A 1,063-nucleotide genomic window follows, 5' to 3' on the forward strand; every position below is an offset into this window, starting at 1 on the left:
TCGGACAGTGCGGCGCTCCCTCAGCGCTGACCCTCGGACAGTGCGGCATTTTCCAGCCTTTGCCTGGAATCCTTCATTCCCTTCCTGATTACAAACCTGTCTGTCTCAGCCTTGATTACACTGAAGGACCCAGCCAGGAGAGCCGTGTGTGCTGGTGGAGGTGGAGGTGAGGTGTTGGTGTTTTGCGGTGTTGAGAGTTAGCTGTGCTGTGTTTTGGAGACTCACTGTTTCCTCACTCTGTACAGATCCACCTGATCCTCGGAGACTTTGTCAGTGCAAAGATGGAGTTAGAGAAAGCTCTGTCCCTGGCACCACCCACACACCGTGACCAGGACACAATGAAGAAGCAGCTCAGTAGAGGTGCGTGCCATCTGGGAATATCGCCCAGGGAGGGGACCATGTGGCCACAGTGTCACTGGGAGAGGGCACAGACCAGGTGCTCAGTTTCAAAACCTCACAGACTCAACAAGGAGAGAATTGGGATGAATTTTACTGAGAAGCTGATTTATCGCAGAAAGGGACTGAGATAAAAAGTGAGGGAGAGATAAAAAATATGAAATCTTCAAAGTCAAAGAGCTGAGGAATTCTGAACGAACAGACCAGAGAGGTTTTGTTCATCTTCAACTTTCTGATCCTGCCCAGACCCAGGGCTTATTGCAGTTTTCACACACCAGCCAACCAAAGGCCAATTTGATTCACTCCACGTGATACCAAGAAACGGTTGGAGACACTGGATACTGCAAAGGCTACAGGCTCTGACAACATTCCAGCAATAGTACTGAACACACGTGCTGCAGAACTTGCCGCTCCCCGAGCCAAGCTGTTCCAGTACAGTTACAACACTGGGATCTAACCCGACAGTGTGGAAAATTGCCCAGGTATGTCCTATACACAAAAAACAGGACAAATCAAACCCGGCCATTTACCGCCCCATCAGTCTCCTCTCGATCATCAGTAAAGTGATGGAAGGTGTCAGTAACAGCGCTATCAAGCAGCACCTGCTCAGCAATAACCTGCTCAGTGACGCCCAGTTTGGGTTCCGCCAGGGCCACTCAGCTCCTGA

Source organism: Rhincodon typus, unplaced genomic scaffold (genome assembly GCF_021869965.1).
Source record: "Rhincodon typus isolate 14 unplaced genomic scaffold, sRhiTyp1.1 hic_rhity00006515, whole genome shotgun sequence".
Classification (NCBI taxonomy): Eukaryota; Metazoa; Chordata; class Chondrichthyes; order Orectolobiformes; family Rhincodontidae; genus Rhincodon; species Rhincodon typus.